The sequence below is a fragment of the Lissotriton vulgaris genome, chromosome 7 (assembly GCF_964263255.1).
Source record: "Lissotriton vulgaris chromosome 7, aLisVul1.2, whole genome shotgun sequence".
NCBI lineage: Eukaryota > Metazoa > Chordata > Amphibia > Caudata > Salamandridae > Lissotriton > Lissotriton vulgaris.
In genome coordinates, this window is record NC_141695.1 from 1,172,587,744 (window position 1) to 1,172,608,781 (window position 21,038).

The 21,038-nt window shown below is 48.2% G+C and overlaps 1 protein-coding gene across 1 annotated transcript in view; it reads right to left on the reverse strand.

Annotated features, from left to right (window-relative positions):
• The window catches only part of NR3C1 (nuclear receptor subfamily 3 group C member 1), a 775,966-nt gene extending 755,424 nt beyond the window's left edge, over window positions 1-20,542 (reverse strand). Inside the window, exon 1 of the mRNA XM_086931650.1 lies at window positions 20,212-20,542. The gene's annotated coding sequence lies outside the window, so the exon portion shown is untranslated. The remainder of the gene's footprint in view (window positions 1-20,211) is intronic.
• Between the last annotated feature and the right edge of the window lie 496 nt (window positions 20,543-21,038).

Genomic DNA, 21,038 nt, shown 5'->3' on the forward strand with positions numbered 1-21,038 from the left:
TAGAAGTGTCTTCGCTGTCTCATGTACTGTATTGTTGATCTCTTTACTGATCAATCTTCTAATATTTTTTACCTGACAGTTCAATGTTAAATTAGGACTATCCTCCTCTGACATTTTTATTGAAGGGTCTTATTGGCACTAATCAAATAACCACTTTTAAAAATAAACAATTCATAGAATAAAACATCTTTTAAAAGAAAACAACCTACTCCTACGCCATAATATCCTATCCAAACATTATAAATCCTAAAATATGACAACCTATCTTAAAAATGACCTCTGTAAAGAAGCTGGACAGAGCTGACGAGAGGAAACAGTCAAGTGACACACATTGTGCCCTATTATCACTAGAAAACAAGGTGTCTCCATTCAACCTGTTGAAGTGATGCCCTTAATCAAGATGGTGCCTGGAGACATCAAAGGCCTCCGTCACATAATAATGTAGCAGTGCAATGCCTAATGTGTTAATTTCATGGCTACTCTTTGGAATCACAGGTACTCAAAAAGAAATCACTCTAACAACGTTGTTTTAAAAAAGAAAAAAAACAATTGAATTCAAATGGCCTTTCAGAGATATATAATAAAAATCTAATTTCTCTTTAGCTCAAAATCTGTAGTTAAACTTATCATAAATTTCATTACATAACTGTAGGCACGAATGGCAAAACTGCCTACACAGCATCAATGTTATTATTTTAAAAGACAAGCACAACATATGAATCCCCTTAATTAGGTTAAATACTTTTTCACATAAACAACTTTTTTTGCGGAACAAAAACAAAATGTAGACATTAACTAGAAAATATAAACAAACAAACTAAATGTGCTACTTAGAGGATGAAGATGGACACCAGATGGTTCTGATTCTATTGGTTCATAGAATAAAAGTGATAATGCATAATACTAGTAAAGTGCTCTCCAACACAAACTTCGCAGAAGCTTAACATCAATAAGCAATCCTTTGATTAATCCACTACAGTGGCCTGGTGTAAACTCTGTTCCAAGCTAGTGCCTTCATCAATCAGCATCTGTCCTTTACAGTCTAATATACAGAATATCTCCCTATGGAATGTGGAACTACTATACATTCCATATTCTATCCTCAATATAACTAATTGCAACACAACACACATCCCCCATTAACCCCTTACATGCTGATGACGGCCCCCGTCCGTCATGCACTACGGCGCTCGTGTGCTGATGACGGCTGGGGGCCGTCATTAACCCGCCCACTTGCGATTTTGCCCCACAGGCGCAGAATCGCGGCTGCATGCAAGGGGTTAATATACAAAAACAAATAAAAAATGTCAATAAGAAAAAATATGCTCATGTATAAATACCATATGGTAACCATATGAAGACATACATGCTTGTTATACATCACACTGATAATCCAACCCTTTTGGTGATCCAACATCCTTTTCGATCTGCTGCTTCTGGCCTACAACTTACTTTGCTTATTGACTAATTCCCTCCCATCCACTAGTACACTCCTTTTCCCTGTGGATTTCTGTGCTTGCTAATTTCATCTGCCTCAGCGTATTTAACAAAGTTGACAATCCTTTCCTCATCCACCTCGACAAGCAGACCCGCCTTAACATGATCCTCATTATTAACACACTTTCTACCACACTCCTTTCTGCATCCATCCACACCAGTTGCTTCACTATCATGAGCATGTATTCATGATTCGATATCTCTCAAAACTTCTTTAGGATGAGCTATTTCCCCCAGATTGTTTTCCACATACCTCACTTTCTTCAAAAGCATCTTCTCAGTCATCAACAATGAACCTTTGGCTTTTCTAGGACACACCTTCAACTTCACCCTGCTACACAGAGTTAGAAAACTCATATGCCAGCATGTTTCACTTTGCAACTCTACAAAATTCCTCATGACCTTAACCTTCAGAGGTTCAAAGTACCTACTCAGAACCTGTGGTATCTTACCAGGATTCTTGACTATCACTACCTGCCATGTTTCAAACTTTGATATTTGTACTTATTGTCAAAATATTTCTTATATGAAAAATGCACCCAGCAAATTCTCTTCCAATCCTCCTCCAAAGACCATTCCTTATGTGGATTTCTGTCATCTGGATTACAATTTAATGTAGGGTAACTCCCCTCATGACTTCAAACAGACTAACACCAGTAGCAGTGCACACTGATGATCTGTAAAATTACACTAATTTAAATATTTGAAGGTTCTAATCCGATTGACATCTGTTTGCTAACAATGTAATATTCTTATGCATGCTATTGTATCGCTCTACTACACAGCTTTCCAAACTTTTGATGTTAGTGACACACTTTTTGGAGATGCATCATTTTGGGACACAGTAAGGTAGCGTAGCAAACGAGCCCAAACCACCCGAGGAGGGTTCAGGGAGTTACTCCCCATGGAAGGAAATGTTCTGCTCCCTCTGTCTGTCCCTCTGTCTCTCTACTCAGTCTCCCTCCCGCTCCGTCTCCTCCCGCTCAGTCACCCTCCCGCTCAGTCACCCTCCCGCTTCGTCTCCCTCCCGCTTCGTCTCCCTCCCGCTTCGTCTCCCTCCCGCTCCGTCTCCCTCCCGCTCCGTCTCCCTCCCGCTCCGTCTCCCTCCCGCTCCGTCTCCCTCCCGCTCCGTCTCCCTCCCGCTCCGTCTCCCTCCCGCTCCGTCTCCCTCCCGCTCCGTCTCCCTCCCTCCCTCTCGATCCGTCTCCCTCTCCCTCTCGCTCCGTCTCCCTCTCCCTCTCGCTCCGTCTCCCTCTGTCTCCCTCCCTCTAGCTCGGTCTCCCTCCCTCTAGCTCGGTCTCCCTCCCTCTAGCTCGGTCTCCCTCGGTCTACCCCTGACTCCCTCCCTCCCTCTCCCACCCTATGTCTCCCTGTCTCCCTCTGTCTCCCTCCCTCTCCCACCCTCTGTCTCCCTCTCTCCCTCTCTCTCTCCCCCTCTCTCTCTGTCTCCCTCACTCCGTCTGTCTCCCTCTGTCTCCCTCACTCCGTCTGTCTCCCTCTGTCTCCCTCACTCCGTCTGTCTCCCTCACTCCGTCTGTCTCCCCCTGTCTCCCTCACTCCGTCTGTCTCCCTCACTCCGTCTGTCTCCCTCACTCCGTCTGTCTCCCTCTGTCTCCCTCACTCCGTCTGTCTCCCTCTATCCCTCACCCTCCCTCGGTCTATCACCATCTGTCGCCCTCTCTTTGTCTATCACCATCTGTCGCCCTCTCTTTGTCTATCACCATCTGTCGCCCTCTCTTTGTCTATCACCATCTGTCGCCCTCCCTCTGTCGCCCTTCCTCTGTCGCCCTTCCTCTGTTGCCCTCCCTCTCTCTGTCTCCCTCCCTCTCTCTGTCTCCCTCCCTCTCTCTGTCTCCCTCCCTCTCTCTGTCTCCCTCCCTCTCTCTGTCTCCCTCCCTCACTCTGTCACCCTCAATCTCTGTCACCCTCACTCTCTGTCACCCTCACTCTCTGTCACCCTCACTCTCTGTCACCCTCCGTCTCCCTCTCTCTCTCTCTCTCTCTCTCCCTCTCTCTCTGTCACCCTCCGTCTCCCTCTCTCTCTCTCTCCCTCTCTGTCACCCTCCGTCTCCCTCCCTCTCTCTCTCCCTCTCTGTCACCCTCCGTCTCCCTCTCCGTCTCTCTGTCTGTCTCTGTCAGTCTGCCTCCGTCTGGCTGTCTCTGTCAGTCTGCCTCCGTCTGGCTGTCTCTGTCAGTCTGCCTCCGTCTGGCTGTCTCTGTCAGTCTGCCTCCGTCTGGCTGCCTCCGTCTGGCTGCCTCCGTCTGGCTGCCTCCGTCTCCGTCTGTCTCCGTCTCCGTCTGTCTCCGTCTCCGTCTCCGTCTGTCTCCGTCTCCGTCTGTCTACCTTTCTGTCTCTCCTTCTCTGTCTGTCTCTGCCTCTATCTGTCTGCCCCTACCCCTGTCCCGGTCTCTTCCTCCATCTGTTTCCGTCTGTCTGTCTCTGTCTGGCTGTCTCCGTCTCCGTCTCTGTCTGGCTGTCTCCGTCTCCGTCTCTGTCTGGCTGTCTCCGTCTCCGTCTCTGTCTGGCTGTCTCCGTCTCCGTCTCTGTCTGGCTGTCTCCGTCTCCGTCTCTGTCTGGCTGTCTCCGTCTCCGTCTCTGTCTGGCTGTCTCCGTCTCCGTCTCTGTCTGGCTGTCTCCGTCTCCGTCTCTGTCTGGCTGTCTCCGTCTCCGTCTCTGTCTGGCTGTCTCCGTCTCCGTCTCTGTCTGGCTGTCTCCGTCTCCGTCTCTGTCTGGCTGTCTCCGTCTCCGTCTGGCTGTCTCCGTCTCCGTCTCCGTCTCCGTCTGGCTGTCTCCGTCTCCGTCTCCGTCTGGCTGTCTCCGTCTCCGTCTCCGTCTGGCTGTCTCCGTCTCCGTCTCCGTCTGGCTGTCTCCGTCTCCGTCTCCGTCTGGCTGTCTCCGTCTCCGTCTCCGTCTGGCTGTCTCCGTCTCCGTCTCTGTCTGGCTGTCTCCGTCTCCGTCTCTGTCTGGCTGTCTCCGTCTCCGTCTCTGTCTGGCTGTCTCCGTCTCCGTCTCTGTCTGGCTGTCTCCGTCTCCGTCTCTGTCTGGCTGTCTCCGTCTCCGTCTCTGTCTGGCTGTCTCCGTCTCCGTCTCTGTCTGGCTGTCTCAGTCTCTGTCTCTGTCTGTCTGTGTCTGTCTGTCTGCCTCCGTCTGTGTCTGTCTGCATCCGTCTGTCTGCCTCCGTCTGTGTCTGTCTGCATCCGTCTGTCTGCCTCCGTCTGTCTGCCTCCGTCTGTCTGCCTCCGTCTGTCCGTCTGTCTGCCTCCGTCTGTCTGCCTCCGTCTGTCTGCCTCCGTCTGTCTGCCTCCGTCTGTCTGTCTCCGTCTGTCTGTCTCCGTCTGTCTGTCTCCGTCTCCGTCTGTCTCCGTCTCCGTCTGTCTACCTCTCTGTCTCTCTTTCTCTGTCTGTCTCTACCTCTGTCTGCCCCTGCCCCTGTCCCTGTCTTTTCCTCCATCTGTTAATGTCTGTCTCTGTCTGTCTCCGTCTGTCTCTGTCTGTCTCCGTCTGTCTGTCTCTGTCTCCGTCTGTCTACCTCTCTGTCTCTCTTTCTGTCTGTCTCTGTCTGTCTCTGTCTCTGCCTCTATCTGTCTGCCCCTGCCCCTGTCTTTTCCTCCATCTGTTACTGTCTGTCTCCGTCTGTCTCCGTCTGTGTCTGTCTGTCTGTCTCCGTCTGTCTACCTCTCTGTCTCTCTTTCTCTGTCTGTCTCTGCCTCTATCTGTCTGCCCCTACCCCTGTCCCTGTCTCTTCCTCCATCTGTTTCCGTCTGTCTCCGTCTGTCTGTCTCTGCCTCTGTCTGCCCCTGCCCCTGTCCCTGTCTTTTCCTCCATCTGTTAATGTCTGTCTCTGTCTGTCTCCGTCTGTCTGTCTCTGTCTCCGTCTGTCTACCTCTCTGTCTCTCTTTCTCTCTCTTTCTCTGTCTGTCTCTGTCTCTGCCTCTATCTGTCTGCCCCTGCCCCTGTCTTTTCCTTCATCTGTTACTGTCTGTCTCTGTCTGTCTCTGTCTGTCTGTCTCTGTCTCCGTCTGTCTACCTCTCTGTCTCCGTCTGTCTACCTCTCTGTCTCTGTTTCTCTGTCTGTCTCTGCCTCTATCTGTCTGCCCCTACCCCTGTCCCTGTCTCTTCCTCCATCTGTTTCCGTCTGTCTCCGTCTGTCTCTGTCTCCGTCTGTCTCAATCAATCAATCAATCATAGTCAAGTCAGTCAAGTCATAACATTTATATAGCGCACTACATACCCAGAGGGTTTCAAGGCGCTTAGGAAGGGGAGGAGGATTATTTGTCAAATATCCACGTTTTAAGCTGCTTTCTGAACGCTAGGTGATTCTGGGTGAGGCGAAGGTAAGCGGGGAGTGAGTTCCATGTTTTGGCAGCCAGGTATGAGAAGGATCTGCCTCCCATGGTGGTCTTGTTGATGCGAGGTACAGTGGCGTAGGCTTGGCTGGAAGAGCGAAGTTGGCGGGAGGGGGTGTAGAAGGACAGTCGAGAGTTGAGGCAATCTGGTCCGATGTCGTAGAGTGATTTGTGTGCGTGGGTAAGCAGTCGGAAAGTGATTCTCTTATTGACGGGTAGCCAGTGGAGGTCTTTAAGGTGACCAGAGATGTGTTCGTTGCGTGGGATGTCTAATATGAGCCTGGCTGAGGCGTTTTGGATTCGTTGTAGTTTCTTCTGGAGTTTAGCGGTGGTACCTGCGTAGAGGGTGTTTCCGTAGTCCAGTCGGCTCGTGACTAGAGCGTGGGTGACTGTTTTCCTTGTTTCGGAGGGGATCCAGCAAAATGTTTTTCTGAGCATGCGAAGAATGTTAAAGCAGGAGGAGGATACGGCGCTGACTTGTCTGTTCATTGAGAGTGAAGAATCCAGGATGACGCCAAGGTTCCGTGCGTGGTCTGTCGGGATGGGTGCATTTCCGAGGGCTTCCGGCCACCAGGAGTCTTCCCATGCAGAGGGGGATTTACCTAAGATGAGGACTTCTGTTTTGTCTGAGTTCAGTTTCAGACGGCTTTGTTTCATCCATTCGGCGACTTCTTTCATTCCTCCGTGTAGGTTAGTTTTGGCGGAGCTGGGGTCCTTGGTGAGAGATAGGATCAGTTGAGTGTCATCCGCGTAAGAGATGATGTTGAGGTTGTGTTGGCGGGCGATGGCCGCGAGGGGGCTCATGTATATGTTGAAGAGGGTGGGACTGAGTGAGGATCCTTGTGGTACGCCGCAGATGATTTCAGAGGCCTCGGACTTGAATGGTGGGAGGCGGACTCTATGGGTTCTTCCGGTGAGGAACGAGGTGATCCATTCCAGTGCCTTTTCTTGGATTCCGATGTTTCTGAGGCGTTGTAAAAGGGTTTTGTGGCAGACTGTGTCGAAGGCTGTAGAGAGGTCGAGGAGGATGAGGGCGACTGTGTCTCCATTGTCCAGTAGAGTTCGAATGTCGTCTGTTGCTGCGATGAGGGCGGTCTCAGTGCTGTGTTTGGCTCGGAAGCCAGATTGTGAGGGGTCGAGTGATTTGTTGGCTTCGAGGAAGGCGGCGAGCTGGTTGTTGACAGCTTTCTCGATGACTTTGGCCGGGAATGGAAGAAGCGAGATGGGGCGGTAGTTTTTGAGTTCGGTGGGGTCTGCTGTTGGTTTTTTCAGAAGGGCGGTGAGTTCAGCGTGTTTCCAGTCTTCTGGGAAGGTAGCGGAGTTGAAGGAGCAGTTGATGACGTCTCGGAGGTGCGGAGCTATGACGGAGTCTGCTTTGTTGAAGATGTGGTGAGGGCATGGGTCTGTGGGGGATCCAGAGTGGATGGAATTCATCAGGCGGATGGTGTCCTCAGTGGAGATTAGGTTCCAGGCGTTAAGGGTGTTAACGGGGGGAAGATGGTCAGCTGATGGTAGGGTGGGTTGGCTTCCGGGTTGGTTGTCAAAGCTGTTGTGGATGTCTGCAATCTTGTTGTGGAAAAAAGAGGCTAGGGAATCGCAGAGGGTTTGAGAGGGGGTGATGTCGTTGGAGTTGGCCGAGGGGTTGGAAAATTCCTTGACCATGTTGAAAAGTTCCTTGCTGTTGTGGGCGTTGTTGTCAAGTCGATCCTTGAATGCTGTTTTCTTGGCTTTTCGGATCAGTTGGTGGTGAGTACGGATGGCGCTTTTGAAGGCGTCCTTGTTGCTGGTGGATGGGTCTTTTTTCCAGTCCTTTTCAAGGGAGCGGCACAGTTTCTTGGACTTCTTGAGGTCATCGTTGAACCATGAGGCCTTCTTGATGCCAAGTTTGTGTTGACGTTTTTTCAGTGGTGCTAAGGTGTCGGCGGTTTTGGATAACCAAAGGGTGAGGTTGGAGGCGGCTTCGTTGGCGTTAGAAGAGAGGGCTGGGGAGGTTTGAAGGAGCGATGTGGAGATCTGCTCCGTGGTGATTTTGTTCCAGTTTCTTTGTAGAGTTGGTTGGAGGTGGATGATGGGTTTCGGCTTGTTGTAGGTGAAGTGAACGCAGCTGTGGTCAGTCCAGAGGAGATCCGTAGTGTGGCTGAAGGAGATATGGTTGCTGGAGGTGAAGATGGGGTCGAGAGTGTGACCTGCGATGTGGGTGGGGGAAGTGACCAGTTGTTTAAGTCCGAGGTTGGCGAGGTTGTCCAAGAGGGTGGCGGTGTTGCGGTCGTTGATCTTTTCAAGGTGGAAGTTGAGGTCTCCCAGAAGGATGTAGTCTTTGGAGGGGAGCGCGTGTGGGGTGATGAAGTCCGTGATGTCTTCACTGAATTTTGCGCGTGGTCCTGGTGGTCTGTAGAGGAGGGTGCCTCTGAGTGTGGTCTTGGGGTCGATGTGGATCTGGAAGTGAAGGTGTTCGGAGTTAGCGAGGTTGGCGTCAGAGCTGGTTGAGATGCGGATTGATTTCTTATGGACGATAGCGATTCCACCTCCAGTATGGTCGGTGCGGTCCTTGCGTGTGATCTTATAGTCATCAGGGATAGCGATGGCGATGTCAGGGGCGGAGGAAGCGTTCATCCATGTTTCCGTTAGGAAGGCGACGTCTGGAGAGATGGTGTCTAGTAGGTTCCAAAGGTCAATGGCGTGCCTGTGGACCGAGCGGGTGTTGAGAAGGATGCATTTTAGGTGGTTGGGGTCGGGGATCTGTGTTGTGGTCGTAGCGGAGATGTTGTCGGTGCCGCTAAATTTGCAGGAGAAGCAGGAGAACGGTCCATGGGTGCGTCCAGGAGCGGCTTGGACGCAGTTGGGGGCGCGACCGGGGTTAAGGGCTAGGAGGGTGGCGGCATCGTAGGTAACGCGGGGGGCTGGGCAGCGTGAGGGGCAGGGGGACTGGCGCTGGGCGCGGTCCAGGCGCGGACGGGCGTAGACGGGCTTACCTTTGGCGCACCTTCGGCGCGGGTTGGGCGCGGTCGCTGCGCGTGAACGCTGCGCGTTAGGGCATCGGTCATAAATGGATGGTGGAGGGGGCGGAGCGTGGGAGGGGCAGCAGCTGGGAGGAGGCGGTGGCGGGAGGAGGGGCGGACCAGGGGATAAACAAAACAAATGCACAAAATGGAGGGTCAAAGGCGAGCACAGCCAGGGCCAGCAAATGCACAGCGTAATGAAGCTTTACACGCACGACACAGCTGAACAATTCAGGGTTAATTAAAACGGCAGTACAGCGCTATGGAGCGATGGTGCAGCGCTAGCAAATGGGTGAATGCAGGGCAATGCAGCGTTGGGAGCAGAGAAATGGAAAAGCACAACGATACCAGCGTGTGGTCAGCTGGAGCGTGGAGGAGCAACCGGGCTGAATGAGGGTCCAGGCGGTCACAGGGAGCGAGGACGGGTATAACTCGAGCGCTCTACTTACCCGGAGGGTCTCAAGGCGCTAGGGGGGGGGGGGGGGGGGGGGGTTGCTGCTGCTACCCGAACAGCCAGGTCTTGAGCTTCTTCCTGAAGGCGAGGTGGTCTTGGGTCAGGCGCAGGTCGGTCGGGAGGGAGTTCCAGGTCTTGGCGGCCAGGTAGGAGAAGGACCTTCCTCCTGTTGTCGTTTTTCAGATGCGGGGGACGGCGGCGAGGGCGTGACTGGCTGATCGGAGGTGTCGTTTGGGAGCGTAGAAGTTGATGTGGTTGTTGAGGTAGCTCGGGCCTTGGTCGTGAAGAGCTTTGTGTGCGTGGGTAAGGAGACGGAAGGTGATTCTCTTGTTGACCGGGAGCCAGTGCAGGTCTCTTAGGTGTCCGGAGATGTGGCTGTGTCGTGGGATGTCGAGGATGAGTCTGGCTGAGGCGTTCTGGATCCGTTGGAGTCTCTTCTGGAGCTTGGCAGTGGTTCCGGCGTAGAGGGCGTTGCCGTAGTCCAGTCGGCTGGTGACGAGTGCCTGGGTGACAGTCTTCCTGGTCTCGGTGGGGATCCACCGGAAGATCTTCCGTAGCATGCGCAGGGTGTTGAAGCATGACGAGGAGACGGCGTTGACTTGCTTGGTCATGGAGAGGGAGGAGTCCAGGATGAAGCCCAGGTTGCGTGCGTGGTCTGTTGGTTTGGGTGCGGTGCCCAGGGCGGGGGGCCACCAGGAGTCGTCCCAGGCGGAGGGCGAGGATCCCAGGATGAGGACTTCCGTCTTGTCCGAGTTCAGCTTCAGGCGGCTGGTCGACATCCACTCGGCTACCTCTTTCATTCCTTCGTGAAGGTTGGCTCTGGCGGCGGCGGGGTTGTTGGTCAGGGAGAGGATCAGCTGGGTATCGTTGGCGTAGGAGATGATGTTGAGGTTGTGTTGGCGTGCGATGGCCGCGAGGGGGCTCATGTAGACGTTGAAGAGGGTTGGGCTCAGCGAGGATCCTTGAGGGACGCCGCAGATGACTTCGGTGGCCTCTGACTTGTACGGTGGTAGACGGACTCTCTGTGTTCTTCCGTCGAGGAAGGAGATGATCCATTCCAGCGCCTTCTCCTGGATTCCGACGTTGCTGAGGCGCTGCACTAGGGTGCGGTGGCAGACGGTGTCGAAGGCCGCGGAGAGGTCTAGTAGGATGAGGGCCGCTGTTTCTCCGTTGTCCATCAGGGTTCGGATTTCATCGGTGGCAGCGATGAGGGCGGTCTCGGTGCTGTGGTTGGCTCGGAAGCCAGACTGAGGGGTCGAGGGATCCGTTCGTCTCGAGGAAGGCGGCCAGCTGCTTGTTGACGGTCTTCTCGATGACTTTGGCTGGGAACGGGAGCAGCGAGATGGGGCGGTAATTCTTGAGTTCGGTGGGGTCCGCTGTTGGTTTCTTGAGTAGAGCGCTGAGTTCGGCATGCTTCCAGCTCTCAGGGAAGGTGGCGGTGGTGAAGGAGGTGTTGATGATGTCCCGCAGGTGGGGTGCGATGACGGCGTCGGCCTTGTTGAAGACGTGGTGAGGGCAGGGGTCGGTCGGAGATCCAGAGTGGATGGAGTTCATCATGCGGACGGTTTCTTCGGTGCAGATCGGAGTCCAGGCGTGGAGGGTGTGGTGGGGGGCGGTGGTTTGGTCGAGTTGGATGTGGAGTTCGTCGGTTGGGTGTTGAAGCTGTTGTGTATGTCCGCGATCTTGTTGTGGAAGTAGGAGGCGAGGTACCTCTCTGTCTCTCTTTCTCTGTCTGTCTCTGCCTCTATCTGTCTGACCCTGTCCCTGTCTTTTCCTCCATCTGTTACTGTCTGTCTCTGTCTCTATCTCGGTCTGTCTCGGTCTCGGTCTGTCTCTGTCTCCGTCTCCCTCCCTGTCTGTCTCCCGCCCTCTATCTCTCGCTCTCCCTCTCTGTCTCCCTCTCTCTCTGTCTCCCTCTCTCTCTGTCTCCCTCTCTCTCTGTCTCCCTCTCCCTCTCTCTCTGTCGCCCTCTCTCTCTGTCTCCCTCTCTCTCTGTCTCCCTCTCTCTCTGTCTCCCTCTCTCTCTGTCTCCCTCTCTCTCTGTCTCCCTCTCTCTCTGTCTCCCTCTCTCTCTGTCTCCCTCTCTCTCTGTCTCCCTCTCTCTCTGTCTCCCTCTCTCTCTGTCTCCCTGTCTCTCGGTCTCCCTGTCTCCCTGTCTCTCGGTCTCCCTGTCTCCCTGTCTCTCGGTCTCTCGGTCTCCCTGTCTCCCTGTCTCTCGGTCTCCCTGTCTCTCGGTCTCCCTGTCTCTCGGTCTCCCTCTCTCTCGGTCTCCCTCTCTCTCGGTCTCCCTCTCTCTCGGTCTCCCTCTCTCTCGGTCTCCCTCTCTCTCGGTCTCCCTCTCTCTCGGTCTCCCTCTCTCTCGGTCTCCCTCTCTCTCGGTCTCCCTCTCTCTCGGTCTCCCTCTCTCTCGGTCTCCCTCTCTCTCGGTCTCCCTCTCTCTCGGTCTCCCTCTCTCTCGGTCTCCCTCTCTCTCTGTCTAACCCAGACTCCCTCCCTCTGTCTCCCTCTCTCTCTCTGTCTCCAACGGTTTCCCTCTCTCTCGGTCTCCCTCCCTCTGTCTCCCCATTTCTCCCTCCCTCGGTCTGTCTCCCTCCCTCTATCGCCCTCCTCCCTCTGTCTGTCTCCCTCTGTCTGTCGTCCTCTGCCTCCCTCTCAGTCTGTCTCCCTCTGTCTCCCTCCCTCTGTCTCCCTCCCTCTGTCATCTCACCCCAGCTTCCTGGGCACACACAGATAGCGGCAACCGAGCACTTCACAGGTCTTTAAAAGACCATTTACTTGTTAATGAGGCTTTGTTAAATCGCCCGGCCCCCATAGAACAGAGTGTCTAGAAATGCCTCTTAATTAGGAGCAGTTATGTGCTAAGTGCCCGCAACACACCCACCACTTGCAGGCGACACAGTACTGTGTCGGGACACACAGTTTGGAAAGCTCTGCTCTACTAGATCATTGGCACAGGCACTGTATGGTGAAGTAGTCCCCTATATAATTCCATTTTTGGCCAAGAATGCCTTTGGTCTTTACTGAAGTAAACTGAACACCATTATCAGTTAACAAACTAACTGGTATCACTTTGCACAACAATATTCCTTTCAAAAACTCCAAAAAAAGAAACAATGTCAGCTTTACCAACGAATTTTACCTCTGGCCTCCTACAAAATAGATACCTCTCCACCAAAATATGCTGGTGACTCAGTTCAACTGTTTCTATAATGTCCATTGCGATGCATTCCCGTAGCAAATTATGACAATTTATTTCACATATGGATGGCCCCAACGTTCTTACAGACTTATTCAATCCCTGACATTTCACACACTCTCTTACCAATCGTTCAATAACCACATCCATACCAGGCCACCAATACTAACCTGTTGCTTGGTCTTAACAATGCCTACATTACCCCTAAAATAGGTCTCATAATATTCATTCTCAGTTCACTGGGTGGAATTATCCTTCCATAACGTCCAATATATTTTCATTCAATTGTATGCTCATTATTCACTTCCCAAATTTCTTTAACTTGTCCATCCAACTTGACCTTTTTAGGCCAGCCTGGTTTGATATGGTCCAATACTTTGAATAGCGTTTCATCTTGTTCATACTCAATAATACACATTTTTTCTTTGATGGTACGATTACCCTTCTAATTTTCCACAGCAATTTGATACTCTTCCCATTCTCCATTCTCGCACTATACTATCTGAACTGGCGTCCTAGATTTAAAAAATTCACCACCACATTTTTCTTCCCAGGTACATATACAATCTTGTACATATAATCCTGTCAACGCATTAACATTCTAGCCAATACTGCATAAGAACTCCTCCCTAAACTCACAAAGATAAATAATGAGGTAAGAGGTTTGTTATCGCACTGAATTTCTGCTGGACTTCCCCATACACGTTCTAAAATGGTCCAGGCACGAGAGATTGTGGTCCACGCCTCAGCCTCACGCTTGAAGACTGAGTTTTTTTCTTTATAGGTGCATGTGAACATGATGAAAAAGCAATGACACATGCTCTAGATATATTACGCTCCGAACGAACGTCAAACTTACACTTGGCAAATTCCAGTCAATCCATTACCTTCCAACACTTACAATACTTTCTCCTGATGCTCATTTTGTTCTGCCTTATACTTTCCTCTTGACAAAATATCATTGTGGAAGAAACTGGTACCTAAGAACTATCCAAACAATTTAAACATAAGTCTTTAGAGAACCGCCAACGTGAATGATAGGCTAAAAGGCATACATTTAAACTGGAAGAAACCATCAGGAGTAATAACCCAGTAAGTTGGCTGTATTCTACACAAAGTGGGAATAGGTAGTACCCTGAAGATTAGTCAACAGTAGAAAAATACTGCAGCCCTTAATCATGACCATGGAAACTGATGAACAATTATATTGTTAATTAAATGCCTAAGATTTATGCACAAACAATTATTCCCATTTGCACGTTCTGCTACCAACACAGGGGCAATCCAATTAGACACTTCAATAGGCTATAATATATCAGCTTGAACAGGTTTTTCCAACTCTTATATCGCTTCTTCTCTCAATAAGATAGGAATGTTAATAACGTTGTGCATCTTTGTTTGAGCATCATTGTTTTCGAAATTATTTTTAGTTAAATATCTTCAGTGTTCCTATTTCGTGGTTGAAATTTTCTTTACTGCTTTTTTTCCATGATCCATTAATAAAACGTGTTCGGGTCTAAAATAGTATGCAAATTCCCTTGGTCGAATCAACTCAAAAGATATAGTCCCTTTTTAGCCTCACAGTTTTCCTTCCTTTATATTGAAAAATCAATAACAGTAGCCCATCATTTCTATAGCCTCTTCGGTATACCCTTCCAGTTGATATCTGATTCATTTGACTTTTCTCTCAATTTGCTTACAAATTTCTCTTTCCAAACACACTCTTCCACAATTGTGTATGGCAATCCTGTACACCAATCGTTATATCACAAATAGACAAAATACCTGTAGGTTTGCTTTATCGCAGCTTCTCATCATAAATGTTAAGTATCATGTTTTTCATAATATTGAAAATATTACTCTCTTTTATACATTGATGTTCTACTTCTGATGAAAACTCATCATTTTCATACACAGCATCTTAAAACTTTTCTTTTTACAAAAGTTTGCAAAATGCCAAGCAACTACAACATTGTTTCAATGCAGGACTTGTTTTTCAAAGTGATTACAACTATCACATTGGTAACACACCAGCAACCCATCAACTGAAAATCTATAATTTCTATTTCTCTTCCCTCTTTCATCACCACTCTCGTTGACCTTTCCAGTCATTTCACACTCTACACTCCAAATTCCAAACTTAACAACTTTGGTACATTTACTGCACAACTCTGCTTTATATACAATTCCTAGGGTGTCTTTTAACTCTGAATCTCGATTCACTCAAAATCTTTTTTGTATGCTAAGATAACTCGCATGCACTACCTTATCCCTGATCAATTCCTCCTGCAATGCTTCAAATCTACATTTAATTGCCAATTTGTTCAATGAATGAACATTGTCACCATAATTTGTGGGATCTTTCAGTTTTCTTTTGAAGAACTTTCACCTGGATAGGCCAATGTATAATTTTAGTGCAAAATAAGCATCTAAAGCTTTCAACACACATTCAAATACATTCACGGCCCCTGCACCTCCTTCCTTTGCTGCCTGATTATAGAATTTTAAACCCTCTGGGAGAGACACATGTAGAAGAAGATATTTTTTCATCCAATAAGGAAACTTGTTCTCCTCATCAATTGCTGTAAAGCGATTTAAAAAATATTGGTTAAATCTCTAGAACTTAAGTTAATGGAAAACCCTTTAAGTGGATTTATATTCTGATCAAACACTGTGTTGCGTGTGGACTAGTTCTGTGTCCTCTTCAACAGTGCAGCTCGACTACTTCACAGCCCACACGTGACCACACACTACATGGTACAATTAAAGAAATTCTTTTGGAAACGGAAGTTATACAATCCACCGCTGGTAACCAAAAAGTTCATATGCTTCATATTTCTCAGTCATTAATGATGAACATATCCACACTCCTAATATCCTCAGAGTCTCGCCTTATAATCCCTAATTGTATTTGCACAATATACATGCCCTTGCCGATGATGCAACACTTTCACTCAGCCAGACATCTTTTAGATTCTGCAAATTTTTTTCTGTAATCTTCAGCTTCCTTGTAGACATACTACTAGTGGCAAGATGGCCGACACACAAGGTCACTTTGATGACCTCATAATGTGCCATATGCACTTTCCTTCGTGCACAGCGACAGTCCTGATAAGTGCTGTCACGCTCCAACAGCTGTTCATTTACGTAAAGCACGGTGTCACAAAATTAGTGCCCAAGACCAGGAGGAGGAGTCCACTGACTATTTTCCCCTTATGTTTCCCCCGTCCTTTATTTACAATCACCATGGGAACCACAGGAGGAAGAGCCTCTCATCCCCTTTAATTATGCTCCCTCCCGCAGAAGCAACCGGACCCATGTGACATCGTCACATGTACCAATGAAATATCAGGAAAGCAAGGAGGAGGGCCGGATCAACACCAGTGTCGAGGCCGGGAGGGGTGTCGTCATCGCTGAGGAACCCGGAAGCGAGGACACGCCGACACACCAGCCCCTGACCGGAGGACCCAACGGACTGGAAAACCCCACGATTCCGATTCCTGAGAGACCGAGGAGGGAAGAGACACCACACTATTCCAGAGGAGGCCAGCAACGACTCCAGGATTGGGAGCCGGACCCCTTCAGGTACAGAGTTCAAGCCAGCCACGCTCCTGGAGGAGCGTGGCTCCCCAAGATACGTGCTTGTGTGAAGGGATGGTTTACTAGAGCGGGCTCGGGAGCAAGAAAACCCATGCCTAGAGCTGGGGCGTTTGAGGGGAACTGACGGGGTGTTAATTCTTTGCTGTTTTAAAGCCTAAGCCACCAAGCGCTCGTTCCCACTGGTGATAGTTGGGGTGATTCTCCCTGACACCTTTTCCCTGAGTTAAAGTAATAGGAAGGAAAGCCCTACTAAAACTAGTTTTTTTTAATTACATTTTTTTATTTTTGTGCATTCCCCTATCTTGCCGAGGAGAAGCTCGACGCAAGCCCTGCTTCTGGAGTGAAGAAGGAAAAGGGGATCAAAAAGCACGCCATTTCTGATTGACTGACTGATTTTTGTGTTATAAACCAATAAAAGACTACTGGTGGTATAAACAATACCCTCTGTGTCTCACTACGTATTTACACACTCTCTTCTCCCAAAGATTTGAACGCACACTCAAGACCAATGCAACACTTGGAATACAATCACCATTTGGTGAGTAGAACTTAAATTAACTCACCAACACAGTGTAGTTCTCTTGACTTCCAAAGATCATTGAGATTAATGTTTGAGCAGTTTATTGAGCCACCATATTCTTCCATAATTACTCGAGCTTGCTTCGCACTGCAGGTTCATAACACCAGGTCACTCCGAATCTCACAGCCAAATCTTGAAGCGTACTTGAACAATAACTTTGCAGAAACGTAACATAAATGAAGACTTCTTTATTTGGTTATTGCAGTACACTGATCCTGTGTACCCTGTGCTCCACACGAGTTGTCTTCAACAGTAAGCATCTACCTTTGTTAAGGATTTTTGTGCTCATATTTTTGTACCCCATAAACAATGTGCAGAATTTATTCTCACACTAGATCATACATGTACACACTAATATAGTACTACTGTCTTTGAAATATTTTCCTACGATGTGCAATAGAGAATTTTCCTGACTCTTGTCAACTAGGCCTCAATTTGGGCCTAATAGCTATGATGTTCTTAAATGGATGTCACCCTTGTCCTCTCCTTGCACATCTCTATGCATGTTGTTTCTGCAGCATGTAGTCAAGCAAAATATTATTTGTTTATTTCCATTGGCCAAACTGTCCAATGAACTTTCCCCAGCTAAGTCACAAAATCATAACTAATTCTTAAAGGTCTTTCCGCTAGACCACTATGCCCCACTCATTCATAGAACACCTTGATGTTTATGTATCCTGTATATTCTAGTGTCTACGGATGACTTTAGCATAGAGGGGAAGAATAATATATTTATATAGTGGGGTAGTGTTTAGGTGCTACGGAAATTTGATGGTAAATATTTCTCTGTTCTGATTTGCTAATGAAATGATACATTTGCTTACACCTTGGTGATTCTGCAGTCTTGTTAATTTCATATGTAAAAATAATGTATAAAAACCAATGATTTGGGGAGTGAGCCAGAGAATGTTCTGTACTACTAGGAATGCTGTCTATTGCTCTTCTGATTTTGCAGCCTATTTGGTACTTTAGACTAATTTTTGATTTTGCATTTCTATTTACTGAGAGCCTTTACGAAGTTGACTCTGTATCACTTTATTTCTGAATTTTGTAATATGACACTAACTATTCTGCTGATCTAGAATTGAGTTATTGAGGGGGCCTTAACTTAATTGACTATATTTTCACAGTTTTGATTTTTGGAAGTACCTTACCTCGGGAACAATTGCCTCATAAAATTGAGTTTTAACACTGTGTAATGATGCTCATACCCGTATGTTGATGAATAGAAGTATTCCCTTATTGTAACTTCGCGATCAGCACACACCGTCAACGATTAATCAAAAACTGTGGGCGTTCACAGCTTAGTTAAATTTTGGGGTGTCAAAATTGCCGTTTACCACATGCCCATACCTGTAACATTCTATGGCACAGAATATAAACCCATGGAATGTGGAACAAATATACATTTCATATTATATTGTATCTAACTATAACCAATTGCAACATAATAGCTAGCTAGCCCCCTATCTTGCCATAAAATCAACTGTACTTTGCTCGGGCAAAGTTCTGGTTTTTATATATGGATCTGCAGGTGTAGGGCAACTTTACCTGCGAATTCTAGAGTTCTGCGATTAGGCTGCACTTTTGACGTAGAGCCAAGATTCGCCCAGAGTTAGCAGTGCGCTCCAAAAGTATTAAATAAACTTATATTGACGTTTTAGGTTTCGTTTTTTCCGTTGCTGCTATAGGCTACTCGGTCAGCCGGTTTTAACATTTAAGCCAACGGCGGTTTGCATGCTCAGATTTTGATCTCACGTTTACGTTGTTAAAAACGGAACTGTAAGTTAAAGGGTACAAGGTGCTGTAGGCTAAAACGCAGGCATGACAGAGCTCATCCGCCATGCCCGTATCTGCCAATGCTTCGACAGCTCACATACGGTGGAGTCTTCGATATTAAGCACGATGCAAGAACTGGTAGTGTCACATTTTAGAGTAGTTCGATTCTGGAGCACAGTTCTATGAAATAGGGTTAACGTTTTGTAACTGCGTGCAAACATACATTCTCACAATGGGTCACGTTAAAATGTCAACTTTCGAAAGTTACTTTGATGCCATTTAGAAGCACGTTAAGCTCGTATATGCACATATCTGGGAGACAGAAGCATTACATTGCTTGACATTCCACTAGAGGGCATAAACATGGTTTCTGTTTTTCAGAGTGCGGGCAGAATCATGGCGAAAGGAGCGGGCCTATTTCCACAGTAGCCCGCCACATTGGCATTTTGCCATTTTCAACCAGTTTCTTCTAGTACGGCTACTCGGCAACATAACGTAAACATGCCTCAGTAAAACAAATCTAAGACATCCATCCACCCCACCACCTTATATGGATTTGTATCTAAAAAAAATGTTTAAAGCGGTAACAGAACAAAAAATGCAAAACCCTTATTTACAATTACTGGAGTTCAATAACTTTCAACGTTTTACACAGGAGAACACAGAAATGTTTAACTCTTACGCAACACAAAGGTGTGCATACGGCAGAAATACGTACGTCACGTGGGTAATAGGCAATTATAAACACTTAATTCGCAGAGGACAGATAACAAGGGAGGAGGATGGCAACTTTCCAAAAATGTCAATGAGTGGCATTTTATGTCAAAATATTTACAATATGCGACTCGCTCTAACATGCTAACGTATAGGGTGAGCTTAAAAGGCAATGTGCAAGGAAAGTGCTGAAAAAGGGGACGTTGCCGCGTTAGGTACATAAAGCTGTGTAGCAGAATGGAGGGCGGGCAGCAACCCTTGGATGCCAATGTTACCCCTCCCTCACCAAGATATAGGAGGCCTCAACATCCCCTAGAATTACATAAATTTTCATCCACTCACTGGCCAAAAAGAAGGTGTTTTTTACAGCTTAAAGAAGAAACACGGTGGTGCCATGATGTTGGGGCGCACTTAAGCCATTTCTTCCAATAGGGGTAAATAACTCTAGCGCTGCCGCTTTAACAATCAAACCCCAGAAATGCATCACGCTTGAAATTATATACATGAGTTAATGAGTGGGGACTGTGTTTAAATCAAAGAAAGACACACGAAAGAAAGAGAAAAGGAACGACGGAACAGTGGGATAGGAAACATTACCTATGAAAAAGGGAGACACAGAGTAAAATAAAGGAATGTAACGAAAAAGAAGAAAAAGCTATACGTGAGAAAAAATGAATTGCAGCGGAAAGAGGATAAAAGAGAAAATACAGCGATAAAGGAAAAAAATGAAGTTGCACGGACAGCTAACTAAAGTAGAGAATAAGAGTAAGTGAAATAAAACTTTAATGAAACGGCTAGTTTCGCTCTTGAAAAGGCATCGACATTTGGGAAACTGCTTGGGGAAAACACTGACAGCACGCGCTCTTGTAAGCAAAGCGTGGGTGGGGGTGGGAGGAGGTGAGAGAGTGACATTTAAAAGAGCCCTCCCTTATCCGCCTCCTGTCCTCAAAAAGTAGAAGTTGAGAATGGCGTTCAACTTGCCTTCCTGGTGAACGCTTCTGCCCCCAGTGACAGACCCCGGTGACAGCTGTCAAACCCATCTCACCTTAGGTAAACTGTGGCTCATAAGGCGGGTGTACTGGTCGCTACAAAAATGCCTGAGAAGTAAACTGGAAAGGTGTTGGCGTGCTTCCTCTCCCGGACCCACCCACACGGGGCCTGGGTCTCTGTCGGGCCCGAGGAGCCCCTCACTCGGTCTTGGGACGCTTCTGCCGTTCGCAGTTACTGCAGACACTCCGCCACTCAGCCTCCGGCCTGTCTCTCGTCGCCAGCCATCTTGATGCAGAAAGCTGAAGGGGCTGGGCGGCGGCTTCAGCCCGAGACTCAGAACAGTGCCGGAAGCCTGCTTGCGCCATCTTGGTGAAGGTGTGGGCTGAACCACGCCTGCAATTGCTGTCACAGAGACTCCAGTAAACAGCAGAGAGGGAAGGAAATGAAGCGCTGCAGCTCTGACTCACATTATCCCCGAGGGTTACGGTCAGCACTGTCTTTGGTACTCCCACCCCAGTCCTTCCTTCCAGCAAAAATAAAAGACAGCACTTTAAATGTCCACACGTTTTTTGCCATTTAAGCATTCCCAACATCTTGTTTGATTTGTGTTTTATTTAATTTTCACACACACCGAGTTGTTAATATTACCGTACCCAGCGGTCGAAGTGCATTAACAAAATAACATTGGGAACTGTGATGCTGCGCACAAATGGGGACATAGTAAGTGGGCGAAGACAAAGACGTGGTTAAAAAAATATATTGTGTAACTTTTATCGGTCATTCATCAGGTAACTACATATAAAATAACACACAGCCTAAATTAAAAATAAATACAAGTTAAGTTAATCAGGGGGAAATGCACTATTGTAATACATTCTATTC